General features: G+C 44.4%; 1 protein-coding gene across 2 annotated transcripts in view; it reads right to left on the reverse strand.

The window, feature by feature from the left end:
* Positions 1 to 21,711, reverse strand: part of NLGN3 (neuroligin 3) — a 174,294-nt gene that overhangs the window by 140,074 nt on the left and 12,509 nt on the right. The window contains exon 2 of one of the 2 annotated variants that reach the window (XM_040405437.1): positions 4,458 to 4,576. The exons of the other annotated variant lie outside the window; for it this stretch is intronic. The gene's annotated coding sequence lies outside the window, so the exon portion shown is untranslated. The remainder of the gene's footprint in view (positions 1 to 4,457; positions 4,577 to 21,711) is intronic. 2 annotated transcript variants of the gene reach the window in all.

The raw sequence follows: 21,711 nt of genomic DNA on the forward strand, positions 1-21,711 counted from the left end.
TTCTGGAGGATGAGGAGGAGGAGGAGGAACCGTGTTCACAGCAGGGTGGCACTCACAGCAGGGTGGCACTCAAAGCAGCTCCTGGGCAACACTGGAATGTGGCTGGGGGGTTATAGAGGACACAGACGATACACCTCCCACAGAGGACAGCTTGTCGTTGCCTCTGGGCAGCCTGGCACACATGAGCAACTATATGCTGCAGTGCCTGCGCAATGACCGCCGAGTCGCCCACATTCTAACCAGTGCTGATTACTGGGTGGCCACCCTGCTGGATCCCCGCTGCAAGGACAAATTGCCAGCCTTAATTCCGTCACTGGAGCGTGATCGAAAGATGCGGGAGTACAAGCGCACGCTGGTAGAAGTGTTGCTGGTGGCATTCCCACCTGACCCCGGGGGCTCAGTGGAAGCACAAGGTGAAGGCAGAGGAGGATGAAGAAGTCGCCAACACAGCTGTGGCACCGCCAGCACCTCAGAAGGGAGGGGTAGCATGGCCGAAATGTGGAAAAGCTTTGTCAGCACGCCACAACAACCAGCACCACCAGCTGATATGGAACGTCTTAGCAGGAGGCAGCATTTCAGGAACATTGCGGAACAGTACGTGTGCACATGTCTACACGTACTGACTGATGGGTCTGCCCCATTCAGCTTCTGGGTCTCCAAATTGTGCACATGGCCTGAGTTTGCCCTTTACGCCTTGGAGGTGCTGGCCTGCCCTGCGGCCAGTGTATTGTCCGAACGTGTGTTCAGTACGGCATGGATCCCACAGGATTTGTCTGTACCTTGTGCAGAATAGACAAGTATACCGGCCGCACTTAGCCATTGTTATACTCCAGCGCACTTTCTCTTTGTTTTCTTTTTTATATTTCCCAATGTTTTGGCGTCTTCCCAAATTAAAAAAAAAAATGTAAAATTAAAATACTACAAAAATTGTGCTGGCTACCACCTCCTCCACCACCGCTTCCACCTACACCGCCATGTCCACCACCTCTTCAACCTCCTACTCCACTTTGACCTTCGCCTCCTAGTTCGAGATCATTATTTTTAACTTTTTTTAAAATTCTATGTTATTTTAATTCATTTCGCTATCCACATTTGTTTGCAGGGCAATTGTCCTGCTCTTACCCCTATTTTCCTTTCCTTTGTAGCCCTCTAGCCCTTTCTATGACTTTTTTAGAGTCATTTTAGTGTCCCAAAGTTCAGGTCCCCATTGACTTCAATGGGGTTCAGGTTCGGGTCAAGTTCGAGTCAAGTTCGGGTCGAACCCGAACTTTGCGGCAAAGTTCGGCCGAACCCAGCGAACCCAAACTTCCAGGTGTTCGCTCAACCCTAGCCTATAAACATGGAAACAAGCAGTGTGTAATGTGACAGAAAAATGATTCCAGCCAGCAAAGGAAGCAATATGGATAGTAACAATATATTAGTAAGTGCCTTGTATTAACTTTCTCTACATGATAAATGTAACTTACTGAAGTGAGACAACCCCTTTAACACAGGGCTACATCTGGCTTTTTATAGGCCAGCCTAAAAGTAAAAAGATGGCATAAAATGCATCACATTTATTAATAATTTTGACTCATCTCGGGAGGCGCCAGAAACAGAAATTAACTCATGGTAGAAGTTGGTGTGGATTTCGTATGCACAGCGCAAAGGGCAAAAAGTCACACATTTTTAAGCAAAATGGGGCTTTCAAAAATTTGTAACTGCTTGGCACCACTATTCTGGGTCTCCGTCTATTGTGCAGTTGACGGAACTCGTTACTGTTCTGCTGCTCCCTCTGAAGTGAATAGGAGCAGTGCTGCAGTTACAAGCACTGTCCACTGCACAACGGAGGGGGAGGGGTTGTCGGATGAATGCACTTGGCTAAGGCTACTTTCACACTAGCGTTCGGAGCGGGTCCGTCTGATGTTTCATCAGACGGATCCGCTCCTATAATGCAGACGTTTGCATCCGTTCAGAACGGATCCGTCTGCATTATAACTTAGAAAAATTTCTAAGTGTGAAAGTAGTCTGAGCGGATCCGTCCAGACTTTACATTGAAAGTCAATGGGGGACGGATCCGCTTGAAGATTGAGCCATATAGTGTCATCTTCAAACGGATCCGTCCCCATTGACTTACATTGTAAGTCTGGACGGATCCGCTCGCCTCCACACGGCCAGGCGGACACCCGAACGCTGCAAGCAGCGTTCAGGTGTCCGCTCACTGAGCGGAGCAGAGGCTGAACGCTGGCAGACGGATGCATTCTCAGTGGATCCGCCTCCACTGAGAATGCATTAGGGCCGGACGGATGCGTTCAGGGCCGCTTGTGAGCCCCTTCAAACGGAGCTCACGAGCGGACACCTGAACGCAGGTGTGAAAGTAGCCTAATAAATCCCCACCACCTCAATATCATACATTATATATGTGTGTATGCTGATTTAATACACAAATGTGCCCTCCTCTGCTTTTTTTAATTATTGTGCAACCATCAGCACCACAATCACTATGTTTTGTAGGCAAGCAGCAGCCATGAAACACCAGACCTCTAGATTGCTAGCGCAGACTGCATTTCCCATGAGGCATCCACATATACTGGCCACTTTAGAACTCCTCACCGCCACCACTCCTCACAGGAGAATAAACAGTCTGCCCTGTCTGTAATCCTGCCTTATTACTATTCAGTTTGTAGAGAACCAGAGTAGCATATCTCCATGTAAAAGACTGTCCCTATATTAACCTCTTCAACTACGTGACCTACTGGTAGATCATGATGGTTGAGGGAATATATGAAGTGGGCTGCTGCAGTGAGCTCGCTCCATACGCAGCGGGTGCCCGGTGTATCATACAGCAGGCACATGGCTGCAATGACAGGGAATGGTGATTGTGCCGAACCCCATCATTTCACTCTTCAGATGCCGCTATCAACACCAATTGCGGCATCTGTGGAATTAGACAGAGGCCTGTGGCTCCCTCTGCCTTCCAATCAGGATTTTGAAGGTTTCCAGGCCTACCACGGTAAACTCCCTGCTTAACTATGCACGAGGCAAAAATTAAAAACAAAAATGGGCCCGGTACTTAAGGGGTTAAAAATAAAGGACTTAATAGAGGGATTGCATAGCGTCTCTGATGTGGCTCATGCTAAGCGTCTCTGACAAGCAGCACAGAAGTGATACTGAAAAAGTAATTTGTGCATTTATAGGCTCTGCTCTGCCACTACTGCTAAAAATGAACAATAGGAAATTGTGCATGGATGACCACCCAGGCAAGACACGGCAGGTGGACACACGAAACAACACAAACTCAGAGAACAAGCGTTTTGGAAGAGTAATTAAAAGCGCAAAAACTATTATCATAGCATGTGATTGTACTGGAGGGACAAACCCTTTCAAGGGGATCGGTCACCACAAAATGCAATGCAAACTACAGGCAGTGTGCACTAGAGCAGGAGGAGCTGGGCGGATTGATATATAGTTAGTGGGTGAGTTTAAAGATTTATAGCTCTGTTTTTTCTGAAGTTAAGATGACATTTGTGCACAACCTTCAGTGACTGATCCCTGTATACACACTTAGGCCTCATGCACACAACCGTTTGTATTTTGCGGTCCGCAAAAAACGGATCTGCAAAAAATATGGATTACATCCGCATGGATTCCGTATTTTGCTAAGCCGTCTTCACTGAACACAGATTTTGGCAGTGAATTGAGAGTGAGTGATCAGAGACGGGGAGCAGGAGAGGAGATTGATATTTTTTTTTTTGCAATAATTTCTAATAAAATGTTTCTTATCATCTGCTGTTCTATTTATATACGGAAAAATTGAAATAACAGTTACTCTGTAAATACTATTATGTATCTCCGATGCATATGTCATATATCTAAGGCCTAAGATTCTCTGGAAAGCGTGCACAGAGCTTCTTGGGAGCAGTATAGTAAGGAGCTGTCAATCACTGAACATGGGCAGGAAACTCACATCAGTCGTCAAATGTCTATTAGTACAGTAAGCTGGGGCATTATAAAATCAATATGGCTTCTTTTACCACTACTCTTTGCGGTATGTAAATATCATATTACACAGGATATCCGCCTACTCTTTTTATTCTTGCCCTTGAGCTAAATTTTGAATGCACACTCATTTTCCAATTGTATTAGGGGCATTTACATGGCCATAAGTGTTTTGTGGTTCGTAAACTGCAGATCAGGAATCATGGATACCGTGGAGGATGCATCATTGATTTCAATGGGCCCAGGGTCCACATGTTGCGGCAAAGTATAGGACATGTTCTATGTTTTACGGCGCAGCTACATGGATGTAGTAGCACACGGAAGGGCTCCTGTGTGCTTCCGCATCCGTGTGGCCGAGCTGCAAAAGATAGGACAGGACCTATACATGGCGAGTATCTGTGTTTTGCGGACGGCAAAAGTATCACGGCCATGTGAATGCACCCATCAATTAACATGTTGTTCTTGACGTGCTGAGTTACCTGTATTACGTTGTATTGTACAATGCTATGCACGCTGTTGATTTCAGCAGCTACTGTGTCTTTCCCAACAATGTCATAGTAGTCATCAGTCTCTCCATTTTCCTGGCACACTTAGTATACTGTAAGAGATGAACAAGGTTCTTTCACTTTATAAAGGGAAAAAATCTTCCTGAGTGTCTATTATTTACAACACCTACAGACCAGATAAGGAGCACATGACCGAAATATTAGATGATGAACTGCCACTTTGTTTTGTCATCTACGGGCCCTAATCTAATGCTGTGACATGGAAGGGTTGTAACTAATATTTACAGCCAACGGAGGGTGATAAAGAGGCTGCGGACCTCCCTCCACCACTGCAAAATCACCTAGCCCGACATTTAAAAAAGGGTTTGTGTAAAACCATGCAGAGGCTAAATCCCTGTCACACATGCTTCATTTTAATACATCCAATTTTACATGGGGCTTTTTGACCATCAGTGAATTATTTTGCCACCTAGTTTTTTGGGACACTTTATCTTACTTCTGGATAGGCTAAATGCAATTTAACCTTTTCTTACCTACCCATCCTAGTAATTTCCAATCCCAGTGCTGCCTAGGGAACAATACTTATTCCAAGTTTATGGATGAGGCCATTTAATTCTAACACTCTCAATGGATTGAACCCTATTGGAAGAGCTCCTGTTTTTACAAGCCAGACAGAAACCGCACCATGTGAATTTGCTCAAACCATTTTTTGTCCTCACTGGCGGTATTGCACTATGTACGAGGTGCTATATTGGGAGCTCTCTTGAAAATAATATCAGGATGAGCTGGTACATCTTTGCCAATGACTGGATCATTTTTTAGAACGGACCAATTTTTCTTTGCCAGTGAGGACAAAAAATGGTTTGAGCAAATTCACATGGTGCGGTTTCTGTCTGGCTTGCAAAAATAGGAGCTCCTTTAATAGGGTTCAATCCATTGAGAGTATTAAGTCCAACAGCAATGGACAAACATTCAAGCTAAAAGGAAACTGCACCTGTGAAAATGAAGGGGTCATATACCTGCTGAGATGCCCATGTGGGGCGCACACTACGAAAAATAAAAGTGCGCATCCAAGAACACATTAGAAATATAAAAAAAGGTTTAACCACACACAGTGTTTCACTGCATTTTAAACTACATCATGAAAAGAACCCAAAAGGATTGACATTTGCAGGAATTGAAGTGGTCAAAACACACTGGCGTGGGGGGGATGCGGTATCGCAGATAAATCGCAAGGAGGTCGAGTGGATATACCGACTAAACACACTGCAACCAAAAAAGTTAAATGCAGAGTTTGATATAAATGTATTATCCATTCCGTGATAGGGATCCAATAGGGATATGAAACACTTTGTGAGAAAGGAAGAGTAAGGCTAGGTCTACACAACGACATTTGTCACGCGACAATAAGTCGCACGACAGATAGGGCACAACTACACTGCAACATTTGTAGCGCAACATTTTGTTGCACCAATGTCGCGCAACAATTTTTAGAATGGCAGTCTATGGTGTCGCACTGCAACATGCAACATGCTGCGACGCAACAGTCGCAGAAAAATCCATCTCGAATTATAAAAATTGTCGCGCAACATTAGTGCAACAAAATGTTGTGCGACAAATGTCGTCGTGTAGACGTAGCCTAAATATGCTGTAGCCACTATGTTGAACAACAATAAAATAGATGAATGTGGACGTTCAATGAGGATACTCCTTGCACCTGCTGGAGGAGGATGCGTGCTGAATGAATGGGGTTGACCGGACCATGTGACCATTTTATGAATGAGAAATGTGGATATATAGGTATAAGTAACATATAGAAACGAAGGAGCATTTTTGTGTCTTTTATTGTGGATCTTACTGTGGATTTTATGTGTCGAGATAAGAGGGTGTGGGTCAGATGGCTGCTGAAGTGTTTTATATTATGTTATATTGTAATGGAGGGTGGGAGGTTTAAAAGGACATGCCTCCGGATGTCCATAGATTTCGCCCCTGACGAAGCTTGAGTACGAAACCCGGGTTGGGCAGCGGAGCGTTACTACCAGGATTTTATATATGCTATGAATTTTAGCTCGTTTGTGAGTATAATAAAACCACAAGTTGTTTTATATGTATCCTAAGTGCTTCACTATGGTGTGATTTGTTGGTGCCCTGCAGAGGACCCAGGAGGCGTGTTTGGAGTCCAGAGCTGGGAAGCACTGTTATCCTGTATCAGTCCGGTGGGCTTACAGCACGGTTGGAAAATATTCCCTGTTCAGGCAGCGCAGTTCTTTATTTAAACGCCCGCCGATCAGATGCTGATGATCTATCCAGAGGATAAATCATCAGTTTAAAAGAACTGCAGAACCCCTTTAAGGTGAGTATGAGTTTATTATTTTACACCACTAGCTGTCTTCTTTTTCTCAAAATTGCAAAAAAGCATAAACACTGATTTAAAAAAAATTATTTTAAGGGCTCTTTCACACCTGCGTTCTTTTCTTCCGGCATAGAGTTCCGTCGTCGGGGCTCTATGCCGGAAGAATCCTGATCAGTTTTATCCTAATGCATTCTGAATGGAGAGAAATCCGTTCAGGATACATCAGGATGTCTTCAGTTCCGGAACGGAACGTTTTTTGGCCGGAGAAAATACCGCAGCATGCTGCGCTTTTTGCTCCGGCCAAAAATCCGGAACACTTGCCGCAAGGCCGGATCCGGAATTAATGCCCTTTGAAAGGCATTGATCCGGATCCAGCCTTAAGCTAAACGTCGTTTCGGCGCATTGCCGGACCCAACATTTAGCTTTTTCAGAGTGGTTACCATGGCTGCCGGGACGCTAAAGTCCTGGCAGCCATGGTAAAGTGTAGCGGGGAGCAGCATACTTACCGTCCATGCGGCTCCCGGGGCGCTCCAGAGTGACGTCAGGGCGCCCCAAGCGCATGGATCACATGATCACATGGATCACGTCATCCATGCGCATGGGGCGCTCTGACGTCATTCTGGAGCGCCCCGGGAGCCGCACAGACTGTAAGTATACTGCTCCCCCGCTCCCCGCTCCTACTATGGCAACCAGGACTTTAATAGCATCCTGGCTGCCATAGTAACACTGAAAGCATTTTGAAGACGGCTCCGTCTTCAAATGCTTTCAGTACACTTGCGTTTTTTCCGGATCCGGCGGGCACCTCCGGCAACGGAAGTGCACGCCGGATCCCAACAACGCAAGTGTGAAAGAGGCCTTACTGTCACATTCTTAAAGGGGAATTGTACCCCAAAGTGGTTCCCTGAGATGTCACAGAAACATGTTTGACAATCCATACAATATCTGACATCAGACTTCCACTGATTTCCTAAAGGACTAAATGCCCATATCCTCACTCCTCTGAGTTAATCATCACTGGATAGTCTAGGAACCTTGGAGCTTTAGATGCTTGTGTTGGAGATTTTTTATAAAATGCTCTGTGGAGAGTGATAATGGACTCCACCAATGTGATCTTCTGACATGTATCTTTGATATGTCAGTGGATGACTTCTGACACGGTATTAAACTCACATGAGACATTTTATCAGATATATTGTCCCCATAATGACTTTTGCTTCTAAAACAACATTTGTTAACATATTTTTTGCCTTCCTCTGGATCAACTTGTAGGATGACAGGCCGAACTGGATGGACAAATGTCTTTTTTCGGCCTTATGTACTATGTTACTATGTTACTATGTTATATCTCCCCCCCCCCACTGGAAAATAGTTAATATTTTTTACTTGGTTTTCTACTGTCCAAAAAAAAAGTCGCCACCTAGATTTAACTAAGCAAATAGTTATGAGCCCCCTATTGGATAATTACTGCATGGGCGATTATCTTTCAGCCGGCAACAAGTTATTTAACCCCAACTGGTGCAATGAGTTGCTTCTCATTTCTTAAACAACCATGTCGAAAGACACATCTCGTGGTCGTGGAAAAGATGTTAGTCTGTTTGAGAAGGGTCAAATCATTGGCATGCATCAAGCAGAGAAAACATCTAAGGAGATTGCAGAAAGTACTAAAATTTGGTTAAGAACTGTCCAACGCATTATTAACAAAATTAATGCAACACTGGATGGAAATAAATCTTGTGACATTGCAGAAGCTTATCGAAACAATGCCACAGCGAATGCATGCTGTAATCAAAGCTAAAGGCTTTTTTTTTGTGGCAACTTTTTTTGGACAGGCAGTGTATAAATACAGTCCTGATCAAAAGTTTAAGACCACTTGAAAAATGGCAAAAAATCTTATTTTACATTGCTGGATCTTAACAAGGTTCCAAGTAGAGCTTCAACATGCAACAAGAAGAAATGAGAGTGAGACAAAACATTTTTTGAGCATTCAATTAATTGAAAATAACGATTAAACTGAAACAGGCTGTTTTTCAGCTGATCCAAATTTTAGGACCACATGCCTTTAAAAGGCCAAATCTGTGCAAAGATGTGGATTCATTGTCATTTTCTGTCAGGTAGTCACACGTTGTGATGGCAATGGCAAAAAAACTCTCCCTTTTTGAACGTGGTCGGGTTGTTGAACTGCATAAGCAGGGTCTCTCACAGCGCGCCATCGCTGCCGAGGTGGGACGCAGTAAGACAGTCATTTGGAATTTCTTGAATGATCCTGAGCGTTATGGAACAAAAAAGTCAAGTGGAAATCCCCAAAAAATTTCACCAGCACTGAGCCGGAGGATCCAATTGGCTGTCCGTCAAGACACTGGACGATCCTCGAACCAAATTAAGGCCCTTACTGGTGCTGACTGCAGCCCATAACCATCAGACGGCATTTGAGACTAAAGGGCTTCAAAAACAAAAAACTTCTTCAAAGACCTCGTCTCCTTGAACGCCACAGAACTGCTCGTTTGGACTTTGCAAGAGAGCACCAAACATGGGACATTCAAAGGTGGAAGAAAGTTTTATTCTCTGAAATTTTTTTTAACCTTGATGGTCCTGATGGTTTCCAACGTTACTGGCATGACAAGCAGATCCCACCTGAGATGTTTTCTACGCGCCACAGTGGAGGGGGCGCCATAATGGTCTGGGGTGCTTTTTCCTTCAGTGGAACAATGGAGCTTCAGGAAGTGCAGGGGCGTCAAACGGCCGCTGGCTATGTCCAGATGTTGCAGAGAGAATTCCTCATGACTGAGGGCCCTCGTCTGTGTGGTAACGACTGGGTTTTTCAACAGGACAACGCTGCAGTACACAATGCCCGCAGGACAAGGGACTTCTTCCAGGAGAATAACATCGCTCTTTTGGCCCATCCTGTGTGTTCCCCTGATCTAAATCTAATTGAGAACCTTTGGGGATGGATGGCAAGGGAAGTTTACAAAAATGGACAACAGTTCCAGACAGTAGATGGCCTTTGTGCGGCCGTCTTCACCACTTGGAGAAATGTTCCCACTCACCTCATGGAAACGCTTGCATCAAACATGCCAAAACTAATTTTGGAAGTGATAAACAATAACGGCGGAGCTACTCATCACTGAGTTCATGTTTGGAAGTTGGATTTCTGTTTTGGGGGGGGGGTTTTTTTTTTTTTGGAGGTGTGGTCCTAAACTTTTGATCAGCTGAAAAACAGCCGTTTCAGTTTATTCGTTGTTTTCCTTAAATTGAATGCTCAAAAAATGTTTTGTCTCACTCCCATTTCTTCTTGTTGCATGTTGAAGCTCTACTTGGAACCTTGTTAAGATCCAGCCATGCTAAATATGATTCTTAAACTTTTGATCAGGACTGTATAATACAGACTATATTGGTCTGAGCACATTTGGGCTCACCCCAAGCAAGAATTTTGGTTTTATAAGCTGTCCGTGGAGATAAAAATCATTCTGATCTATCCTCAAAGTAAAATAAATAAAAAATTAGAAGCCATATTCACCCTCACCAATCAGCGACCACTCCGATTTTACTAGGTCCCTGCTGCTGTCTGCTTACTGGTCCTTAACATGCAGACAAGGCCTGGAGATGCGTGCTCAGCCACACGTCAGAACAGGAGGGCACCTCACTCTTAGATACCCCCAAAATGCTTGGAAATTTTTTTGAAAAAAAACAAAAATAGAAAGCTCTACACCCCCACCCCTGTGTATATTAAACTGACAGTCAAACCGAGCAGTTACAGTGCGGCTGGGAGATGATGTCCAGGGATAAAAGTATATGCTCAATCCTTTTGTACTGGCAGGAGATAAGTTGTCATCAAAGGTGTCTAGCAGTGACTTTCTCCTCTGTTGCCATTGAAAATACATGTATGCTCTTCCAAACCTGGGAGACTAGAGGAAAAAGAATGTATGGTTATGAGGGAATCAAGAGGAGATGTAAGGGCACCTTAGGCCCCAGTCAACTGATTTAGCCAAACACCTGCAATAAGATCTTCTGGAAAAAGAGCCAAAACTGGAATGAAGGTAAGCATCTACATACCACGTAAACAAGAACATTTCCACGAAATTCTTCCACCCTGTAAATTTACACCCTTTCAAAAATTCTGTTGGAATATTGGTAAGGCCACACAAAGTGCATTGGAGCAGCCCAGATGTGTCCGACTACTGCATGATACGTTCAGCACAGTTTTCAGTTTTGGCAAATCAGCAGTTTCATTAGCAAAACACTTGGCCATTAGCAATCATATTGTAATAGCCACACAGTGTTAAAACTGTTGATTTCCGGCAAAATCGTTCGGCACAACAATCGATTGGAAAACCACGCCAACCTTATTTCAGCAGTTTTCGCCTGTGCTTCTCCATGTGGCCTTAGAGCAATTCTTAAGAAACAATCTATGTGGGGATCTGTCAAATGTGCAACAGTATATGATAATCATGGCTATCAATAGCGATGAAGAACTGACCACATCTAGGTCCTTGCTACTCTCACAAGCCAAGAGAGGTCACAGTTTTCAATAACATTTCCTGCGTCATTTCATTTGCAGAGCTGTCTATATAATTGGATTGCTATTTTCTTCAAATCTGTGCTACCATGCAAAATCAATCCATTACAGCATTTCCTGTTTATTGATTGATCTGAGGTTTCATAAACTCTGTGTCGACAAAGGACATGTTCTTCTCCTTATTAAAGGGATTCTCCAGGATTTACATACTGGCAAACTATCCTCAGGATAGGTCATCAATATGAGGTTGGTGGGGGTCGGACTCCCAGCACACCTGACAATCAGCTGTTTGAGGAGGCCTGCGCCCCCTCACAGCTCACCAAGCATAGCACTGCACATTATATAACAGTTATGCTTGGTACTGCAGCTCAGCCGCTTTCACTTGGAAGGAGCTGCGCCTAGGCTAGTGGTGGTAAACCTTTTACAGACCGAGTGCAACCCAAAACCCACTTATTTATCACAAAGTGCTAACACTGCAATTTAACCTGAATACTACAGTCCAATATAGTATATCTTCCATGTACTTTATCATTTAGCTATAATAGCCTGCCTACATTCAGTGCGCTTTCTGTGCTGGTCATAGTGCGTCCTGCGTTGATGAATGGCAGGAAAAGTCTAAGGCATATTGATACACCATAGACTTTTTCCAGGGCGTGGATGCCCACAGAGAGGGCTCCGAGTGCCGCCTCTGGCACCTGTGCCACAGGTTCGCCACCACTGGCCGATGCCATGTGGCCAATGAACGTGACGTCACATGGCATAGGAAGAGCCTCAAGCGCTCACAGAGAGCTGCGGCCCCTTCACACAGCTGATCAGCAGTTACGGCGTGATTCGGACCTCCGCCGATCCTGAGAATAGTTAATCAATATGTAACTCCAGGAGAACCCCTTTAATGAAGATTGTGTGGAAGGAGAATACTTCTTAAGGAGGTTTCTGAGAATGAATTTGTAGAATCAGCCATCAATTTTTGCTTAGTAGGAGTCTGAACCTCAGGGTCCCCCCAATCAGCCAATCAGCAGAAGGCACTAGCCTAAATGGGACTAAGCTGAAATACTAGGCACAGCCATGCCTAAAGAAAATGGTCACAGTGCCTGTATAAATGATGAAGGGGGCCATGGTACATTTTGTGCAACTTGCTAACTTTTGATTTACTAGAGAAGAGATTTCAGAGATGACTACTTGCAGTATGTGTACTATCATTTAAAGATGCTGCCATCTGTCTCATCTAGGCAGGGACAGGACATGAACATAGAAAGTCTGTACACGTATCATGGCCCGCTCCTCTGCCTGGACAAGCAATCATACACACGCTACAAGTAGTGGTTTCAGAGATCTCCTCTTGAAGGCCACTTAGAAATACATAGCAATTACAAAACCAGAGGACTCTACGTGCTCTGCTCATTTACCATTAGATCACACTATACAACCCCTGCAAAGCATGACAGTTATGGTATTCTGTTCAGGACTATTACATACCAGACAGAAATATTTGTCTTTGTTTTATTGTACCTATATTTTTATTAATTAATGTTATGATTTGTAATAAAAAACATATTCTGTGGAAAACAAATGGTGGAATTTACATGTGGTCTTCAGAGAATAAATCATAAAGATGACTCCTAAGGAATAGACCTATCTTTTCTGTGAATAATTTCTTTAGCTTTTCTCTTTTTAGTTCACATACGCTCAAAACCAGTGATAAAACCACATGTAAATACATGCACTTCATGCGGCCGGTTTCACTGCAGTTGCAGTCATGTTATCAGAAAAGCAAACAGCAGAAATGCAGACACTACTAGACACAGCATGAGAGTGTACTGCATACCTCTCTACATTGAATTAATTTTTTTTATAAATAAGTCAGTATGCTAACATCCAATGTTCCCCACAGCGTTGGCTGGAGGAGTAGGCAGTAATCTCCAGTGCTCCCAATGTTGTTGGCTGGATGTGTCTGCAGTAATCTCCAGTGCTCCCAACAGTGTTGGCTGGAGCCTGGAGGCATATCCAGTGATCTCCAGTGCTCCCCATAGTGTTGGCTGGAGGCGTATGCAGTAATCTCCAGTGCTCCCTATAGTGTTGGCTGGAGGTGTATGCAGTAATCTCCAGTGCTCCCAACAGTGTTGGCTGGAGGTGTATGCAGTAATCTCCAGTGCTCCCAACAGTGTTGGCTGGAGGTGTATGCAGTAATCTCCAGTGATCCCAACAGTGTTGGCTGGAGGTGTATGCAGTAATCTCCAGTAGGGGTGGGCGATATAAACAATATACGATAATATCGTCATCAATTCGGCGGATGATATAGATTTTAGTTATATCGCCATATTGCGATAGATGACCACGGAGCAGTAGTGAATTGAAGAAGCTTCTCACTCACCAGTCCGTGGCCTACCGCCTCTGCACCGCGCTGCAGGGCTTGCGTTCACAGGTCAGCGCGCTGGCTGACGCTGTGTGTGACATCAGGTCCCTTCCAGTCCATGCTGGGAAGAAGACGGGGCCCGTCTCCTGCGGACTCCCTCAGCCAGCCGTCCAGGAAAGGTAAGTAGCAGGGGCACAAATCTACCGAGGGGTGGGAGGGTCGGGGAGTGGATGGCTATGGCATGGGGTTGATGGAGCTGGCTGTGGGACATGATGATGGTGGCAATGGCATGGGGCTGATGGTGCTGGCTGTGGGACATGATGATCGTGGCAATGGCATGGGACTGATTGCGCTGGCTGGGGGACATGCAGTAATCTCCAGTGCTCCCAACAGTGTTGGCTGAAGGTGTATGCAGTAATCTCCAAGTTCCCAACAGTGTTGACCGGCGGTATATGCAATAACCTTCAAAGCTCCCTCTAGTGTTGGCTGGAGTAGTATGCAGTAATCTCAAATGCTCCCAACTATGTTGGCTGGAGGCATATGCAGTGATCTCCAGTGTACTCTGAACGGTATTGGCTAGAGGTGTATGCAGTAATCTCCAATGCTCCCTTTAGCGTTGGATCGAGGTGTATGGCTATGCAGTAACCTCTAATGCTTCTCTGGTGTGGCTGGTGGAGTATGCAGCAACCTCCAAGGCTCTCTCTAGTACTGGCTGAAGGTTGTCATATTGCAATTTTTTAAAGGCAACCTGTCACTTTAAAAATGCAGTGCAATCTATGGGCAGCATTTTATAGGGCAGGAGAAGCAACACAGATTGATATATAGTGTCAGTATAACCTGTTTTATGAATTTTTGCATTCTCCGCAATCTGTTTGCATAGACTCTACAGGGAGAAATCCTGGTGGGCCAGTCAGGGTATGGTCATGAGGCTTGGCACTCCTAAAAACTATTCAGTGGCTCAGCATTCCAGGGTTGCATGCCACTGAAGTCCCATAAGCCAGTAGACTATGCCATCATCTGTACAGACTTTACATTCTGAGAGTGAGGAGGGCCCTCTTGTTTGCATACCCCTGGTCTAGATGGAGGTTTAGGTCTGTGTTGTTGACGTACACCTCCATGGTGATCACCAAGCAGCTCTCGATCTAGATCATTTACCACACAATGAGGACTGTGGTTGTCAGGCAGCCTGAGACTGCAACTATGGGGGGCAATATGTACTACGCTGCAGGTGAAGCATGAATGATTTCATCTTGTGTTTCATAAGGTTGCGTTCATATCTCCAGTAGCATATCCGGCAGACTGTTCCATCAGCCTGCCGGATTGGCCATTGCCGGATTCTGTAGTTCACCGCCTAAACCGTTGACTGTAATGAGGTCTGGCAGTGATCCATCCACTCTCTGGCATAAAAGCTGGATTTCGGCTGGAAGAAAAAAAAAAGTATGCAAAGTTTCTTGGTGCGGCCAACAGCCAGCATTTATGCCGGATCGGGCAGCGGTATCTGCTTGCTGGAGATGTGAGAGTGGCATAAAACGCAAGAAAAAAAATCTACTTAAGTGCATGCCATTTGGTGCTATGCAGTAATGAGGGGACAGTGTGCATAGGAAGAGGGGTCATGCGTGTTGGTTGTATCACTTTATGTACAGCCTTATAGTGACATGGGTAGCTCACACATTACATATACATTGATCCCTCAAGGTACAATGGCCTCAGGATACAATATTTTCAACACACAATGGTCTTTTCTGACCCATCGTAAGTTGAAACCAGACGCAACATACAATGCCTCAGACTCAGATCCAACCAATCAAGGCCACCTCTCAGGTAAAACAGCTGGATTAGTTGCTAGTTAGCAGCTATTCCTGGCTGTTATATGTAAGGACTTGATTTATCTGTTATCTGATTCTTTTTCTTAAAGAGGACCTTTTACTTGATTAAAAAAATCTAAACTAAGTATACAGACATGGAGAGCAGCGCCCAGGGATCCCCCTGCACTTACTATTATCCCTGGGCGCCGCTCCGTTCGCCCGGTATAGCCTCCGGTATCTTCACATGTTAGGCTCCACCCAGTTGAGCCTGCCGGCGTCTCCTTCTCCCAGGCTGTATCGCTGGCCAATCACAGCGCTCAGCTCATAGCCTGAGAGAAAAAAAAACTCTCAGGCTATGAGCAGAGCGCTGCGATTGGCCAGCGCTACAGCCTGGGAGAAGGAGACGCCGGCAGGTTCCCCTGGGTGGAGCCTAACATGTGAAGATACCGGAGGCTATACCGGGCGAACGGAGCGGCGCCCAGGGATAATAGTAAGTGCAGGGAGATCCCTGGGCGTCGCTCTACGTTTCTGTATAGTTAATTTAGATTTTTGAATCTAGTGAAAGGTCCTCTTTAAATATATTCTCTTATCTTAGATAACATGTTTCGGCTTTGGAACCAATTACTCAACTTACAATGGTTTCAACATACAATGATCGTCCTGGAACCAATTAATATTGTATATTATTGTAACTGTTTGTTATCTTTTCATGTGTAAATCAATATGGAACAGTGTACCTGAGGAAGTGTCTGATACAGGCATGAAATGCGTAGTATATTTAACATTTTTTTAGCATTGCTATATAAATCTAATATATAAAGCTGAGTGTGTGTGTGTGTGTGTGTATGTATGTATGTCCGCTAAAGGAATTAGCAATCACGAAATTTGGCACACAGATGTCCGGCAATGTTTTAGACCAGGTCTCAGCTCTCTAGGACATACTGTTCCTGAGATATTCCAAAAAAATGCATTAGCCAATAGAAGCTTGGTCACATGACCCTTATCAGCCAATAGAAGCTCGCAGGTCCTCCAATCTCCACATACACAGCTTTACTCCAGGTTTCCATAACAACACAGCCATTTATCTTCACTGCTGTAGGTCAGCTTTAAAGGAAAACTGTCACCAGGACAAATCTCTATTGAAGTAAAGCCATAACCTAATAGCACTTAGTACCTTATTTCAAGATGTGCCTTTGTTCCAGCAATAGATGTTTTTATCCTCAGAAAATCCAGTTTATTTGGTATGCAAATGAGCCAATAAGGTGCCCAGAGGGTCGTCCCCCTAGCAGGAAGGAGCCCAGACACGACCCCTGCCACAATGTGTCCACCCTCAAATGAGATGAACTTAAAATCCCGCCCCCAGGTCCCACTAAGCCATGCCCGATCTGGTTAGGCCATGCCCCCTCCTACTCCTCAGCCGACAGGGATTGAAAAAAATGAAGTTAAAAATCAACTTCTGTCAGCTGCAGAGGTGGGAGGGAGGGTGACTTTCTCCCTGCAGCTCACACTCAGACAGTACAGTGCTGCTGTCTGAGAGTGAGCTGTTCAAAAGGACATCCTTGTGTCCGTCCAGACCCTGCGCCAGACGGAGGACAGGGAGTCTGAAAGCTGTACTGTGCGGCCTAAAACTGGACCTCTGGCCACCCTAGGGCAGACTGCTTAGGAGGTCACAGTTAAGGGGATGGTCCGCTATGGAGGTCAGTGTTAAGGGGCAGATTGATGTAAATGTCATTGTTAAGGGGGCGGGCCTCTATGGAGATCACTGTCAAGGGGGTGGTGTGCTGTGAAACTCACTGTTAAAGGGGAAGGCTACTGTAAAGGTCAAAGTTAAGGGGTAGGCTGCTGTGGAGGTCCAAATTTAAGGGACGGGGCACTGTGGGGGGGGGCAGTGTTAATGGGTGGGGGGCTGTGGAGGTCACTGTTAAGGGGGCGGGGTGCTGTAGATGTCACTGTTATAGTGGATAGTGTTTGATATCTTTTAACGACACACACAAACATTAAATGAAATAGATTAAATGTACCCGAGCGAAGCTAGTACCAAATAAAGCACAAGCATTAATAGTATGTACAGTCGTGGCCAAAAGTTTTGAGAATTACATAAATATTGGAAATTGGAAAAGTTGCTGCTTAAGTTTTTATAATAGCAATTTGCATATACTCCAGAATGTTATGAAGAGTGATCAGATGAATTGCATAGTCCTTCTTTGCCATGAAAATTAACTTAATCCCAAAAAAAAACTTTCCACCGCATTTCATTGCTGTCATTAAAGGACCTGCTGAGATCATTTCAGTAATAGTCTTGTTAACTCAGGTGAGAATGTTGAGGAGCACAAGGCTGGAGATCATTATGTCAGGCTGATTGGGTTAAAATGGCAGACTTGACATGAAATCATTGTTCTTCCATTGTTAACCATGGTGACCTGCAAAGAAACGCGTGCAGCCATCATTGCGTTGCATAAAAATGGCTTCACAGGCAAGGATATTGTGGCTACTAAGATTGCACCTCAATCAACAATTTATAGGATCATCAAGAACTTCAAGGAAAGAGGTTAAATTCTTGTTAAGGAGGCTTCAGGGCGTCCAAGAAAGTCCAGCAAGCGCCAGGATTGGCTCCTAAAGAGGATTCAGCTGCGGGATCGGAGTGCCACCAGTGCAGAGCTTGCTCAGGAATGGCAGCAGGCAGGTGTGAGCGCATCTGCACGCACAGTGAGGTGAAGACTTTTGGAAGATGGCCTGGTGTCCCAGAAGGCCAGGAAAGAAGCCACTTCTCTCCAAAAAAAACATCAGGAACAGACTGATCTTCTGCAGAAAGTATGGTGAATGGACTGCTGAGGACTGGGGCAAAGTCATATTCTCCTATGAAGCCTCTTTCCGATTGTTTGGGGCATCTGGAAAAAGGCTTGTCCGGAGAAGAAAAGGTGAGCGCTACCATCAGTCCTGTGTCATGCCAACAGTAAAGCATCCCGAGACCATTCATGTGTGGGGTTGTTTCTCATCCAAGGGAGTGGGCTCACTCACAATTTTGCCCAAAAACACAGCCATGAATAAAGAATGGTACCAAAACACCCTCCAACAGCAACTTCTTCTAACAATCCAACAACAGTTTGGTGAAGAACAATGCATCTTCCAGCACGATGGAGCACCGTGCCATAAGGCAAAAGTGATAACTAAGTGGCTCGGGGACCAAAACGTTGACATTTTGGGTCCATGGCCTGGAAACTCCCCAGATCTTAATCCCATTGAGTGGTCAATCCTCAAGAGGCAGGTGGACAAACAAAAACCCACTAATTCTGACAAACTCCAAGAAGGGATTATGAAAGAATGGGTTGCTATCAGTCAGGAATTGGCCCAGAAGTTGATTGAGAGCATGCCCAGTCGAATTGCAGAGGTCCTGAAAAAGAAGGGCCAACACTGCAAATACTGACTCTGCATAAATGTCATGTAATTGTCGATAAAAGCCTTTGAAATGTATGAAGTGCGTGTAATTATATTTCACTACATCACAGAAACAACTGAAACAAAGATCTAAAAGCAGTTTAGCAGCAGACTTTGTGAAAACGAATATTTGTGTCATTCTCAAAACTTTTGGCCACGACTGTATATCCATTGGTGGTATATGCAGCCAGAAGTTGCACAGCAGGGCCACTAAAAAGTCCAAAGTCCATTTTTTGTTTTGTTTTTGTTTAACTTCATAGGAACTATTGGCATCAAGAATGCTGAAATATTGGACCTGGCTGGTAGCTTCCTGAGTGATTATTACCTGAAAAAGCTGAGATCCCGAGTTATGGCTTGACGTACAAGATCTGCATACAGGTTTATTACACAGCCTTCACATCAGGCACGATTGCGACTTTTCCCTAACTGATAGAGAAAACGGTCAATCACTAACAAGACCCCCACTGGACTCCTAAACCCAGACTGAGCAGGAACCTGTATGACTAAAATACAAGTGATACTGAACAGCTCCTGCTGATCTCCAGCATGGTAACCACAAATAGGGCTGAGTGTACAAGATGACAGCTCCCCTATTACTCTATATCTATGCAGGAGATCTGGATCGCTGCATCAGTAACAACAAAGCTCCCATCATTAAGTTATATAAAGAAATTAATCATCACATCATTCTGAACCTCAAGAGCCTGGCCACATAAACGCTTCGGATTTCCTGCAGGGGATGTGTGTGATGTAAATCTCCACCATTTACAGTAGCAGCAAAGTGGGTGAGATTTTCACAAATCTTATCCACACGCTGCAGGCATTTTCTGCAAGAAAATGTGTACATAATGTTACATCGAGTGTGGGCAAACCCACAGCATTTCCACAACCAAATCCACACCATTTGGTGCAGATATTGCTGCTGTGGAATACCATACCGGCAGAACCATTGCAGATTTTTCCACTCTGGTTGTTCCCAAAAATGACATTGTGTTAAAAGATAGAGATTCCCTCATAAAACTAATAGGAAGTCTGCTGTGTGTACAGAACTATCTCCATCCACAATCACAAGTCTGCGTTTCCTTATACATCCCAATCAATTGAAAATCAATACCAACACACTAACTATAACTAGACCCATTGCGTGCTTGTCAGTCTGTGGTTTAAGCATCATGCAGACCACCGTGTCCATATTGCAGTCCGCGGATCTGCACAATACAGATGCAGTCCATGTGCCACCTAAATTTTTGGGGGCTGATCTACTGAGCTCAATGTGTCTGTGGTCTGCATTTTGTGGACATATTCTACTTTTTCGTAGAACAGACATACGGATGCAAATTTCACAAGAACAGAGAACATGTCCTATATTTGACCACAAAATGTGGACCACACATCCACTGAAGTCAACGGATCCGCAAAAAAGTGGAAGCAATATGAACGGTGTCCGTATTTTGCAGATCCACAATTTGCCGACCCAGGCATGTGCTTGAGGCATCAAATGGAAATTTCCGGTTGGGGCAGTGATATATATATATATATATATATATATATATATATATACACACAGTACAGACCAAAAGTTTGGACACACCTTCTCATTCAAAGAGTTTTCTTTATTTTTATGACTATGAAGGCATCAAAACTATGAATTAACACATGTGGAATTATATACATAACAAACAAGTGTGAAACAACTGAAAATATGTCATATTCTAGGTTCTTCAAAGTAGCCACCTTTTGCTTTGATTACTGCTTTGCACACTCTTGGCATTCTCTTGATGAGCTTCAAGAGGTAGTCCCCTGAAATGGTCTTCCAACAGTCTTGAAGGAGTTCCCAGAGATGCTTAGCACTTGTTGGCCCTTTTGCCTTCACTCTGCGGTCCAGCTCACCCCAAACCATCTCGATTGGGTTCAGGTCCGGTGACTGTGGAGGCCAGGTCATCTGGCGCAGCACCCCATCACTCTCCTTCATGGTCAAATAGCCCTTACTTTCAAAGTTTTCCCAATTTTTCGGCTGACTGACTGACTGACCTTTATTTCTTAAAGTAATGATGGCCACTCGTTTTTCTTTACTTAGCTGCTTTTTTCTTGCCATAATACAAATTCTAACAGTCTATTCAGTAGGACTATCAGCTGTGTATCCACCTGACTTCTCCTCAACGCCACTGATGGTCCGAACCCCATTTATAAGGCAAGAAATCCCACTTATTAAACCTGACAGGGCACACCTGTGAAGTGAAAACCATTTCAGGGGACTACCTCTTGAAGCTCATCAAGAGAAGGCCAAGAGTGTGCAAAGCAGTAATCAAAGCAAAAGGTGGCTACTTTGAAGAACCTAGAATATGACATATTTTCTGTTGTTTCACACTTGTTTGTTATGTATATAATTCCACATGTGTTAATTCATAGTTTTGATGCCTTCAGTGTGAATCTACAATTTTCATAGTCATGAAAATAAAGAAAACTCTTTGAATGAGAAGGTGTGTCCAAACTTTTGGTCTGTTCTGTATATATATATATACACTGTAGGAAGGCGCAAGAGACCGTCGTTGATGGAAGGTATGTGTCACCGAGGTTCCTGACCTCGGTGGAGTAAGAGACAGTTTTCATGTGTCAGCAGCAGTTGCTGTTTGACACCTTGCTATTTAGAATAGCTGTAATAGCTGATCCGGGGCGGCTCTTACTGAGAGTAGTGAAAGTGCTGGGTGGGTGACTACTCCCCACGTTCCAGGCCAGGTCTTGACTGGCCTATATAAAAAAAAAACAGC

Source organism: Bufo bufo, chromosome 8 (assembly GCF_905171765.1).
Source record: "Bufo bufo chromosome 8, aBufBuf1.1, whole genome shotgun sequence".
Lineage (NCBI taxonomy): Eukaryota > Metazoa > Chordata > Amphibia > Anura > Bufonidae > Bufo > Bufo bufo.